The sequence below is a fragment of the Artibeus jamaicensis genome, unplaced genomic scaffold, assembly GCF_021234435.1.
Source record: "Artibeus jamaicensis isolate MK-2021 breed Jamaican fruit bat unplaced genomic scaffold, CSHL_Jam_final contig_3114, whole genome shotgun sequence".
NCBI lineage: Eukaryota > Metazoa > Chordata > Mammalia > Chiroptera > Phyllostomidae > Artibeus > Artibeus jamaicensis.
In genome coordinates, this window is record NW_026521720.1 from 618,890 (window position 1) to 619,992 (window position 1,103).

Below are 1,103 nucleotides of genomic sequence, written 5' to 3' on the forward strand. Positions count from 1 at the left end.
CCATGAACGAGCATATCTAGAATAAGTTGGATTTATTATGCACTGAGTGTGACAGAACATACAACATCGAACCATGTGTGTGTGTCTGTAAGAGGATTTTAGAAATAGCTTATTGTAGTATTGGGCTTTGGTTGGATGAATTTGAGGAGGGATTAAGGAAAAGGCTATTTGCTCTTGTTTAAATGCTTTCAGAAAGCTGGGGCAAATCTATGATTGGATACATCACAAACCCTATTTATGAGAAGGGCAGACTAGAATGAGGATAAAGACATAATCAGTAATGAAGTAGCAGTCGCTCAAATTAGCCAGGAGAGGGAGGTGCTTGGTACTGTGTAGTTTGCCCGATGACCTGATTTTCATTGGTACTTAGACAAAATGAAGAAATGGTCTCGTTTTCCTCTCACTTGTGCATGGTCTCAGAATTACCTTGTCTGAGGTTGATATGCTGTGAGACTGTTATGTCCAGAATACAATATGACCAGCTCCTCAGAACACTAAGGCCTCACTGTGTCAGGCCAGTTCCTGGATGCCAGACTCTGCTTTTATTATCTCCCGGTAGGATAACTTCTTGAGGAATATGGTGTCCTATTTTGGCACATTATTATTTCCCTTTCACACTGAAGATGCTAAATCAAATGCCTAAACAAAGACACAGTATGTTTACAACTTATCATTTTAAGTGATGTTGTGAAAATATTTTAATAAATATCACTCTATTTTTAAGTATCCATATGTAATAGGCATTTATTTTAAAACATGTACTGTCATATTTTGGATAAAAACTTTTCTCCAAAGAACAAATCTCTAATATTTTTATGGAATTAAAGGAGCAAAGTTTGATATGTCGACAGACTAATTTTATAAAATTAATGAGGCATATGCAGTAAGCTGCTTTTACATTAATTGCTTTTGGCTTTATTTTCTATAATAGTTATGTTTCAAGAAAAGCATAGAGATATTGATCCCAAATATACTGAGCAGTCAACATGATAGATAACATTCACAGAAATTCTCTTCCATATTAATTGTTGGTAATGCACTGCAACCAAATGAAGACTTTTTTTAATTTTCCTCACTTTGCCATTTTGTCTCATACTGGATTA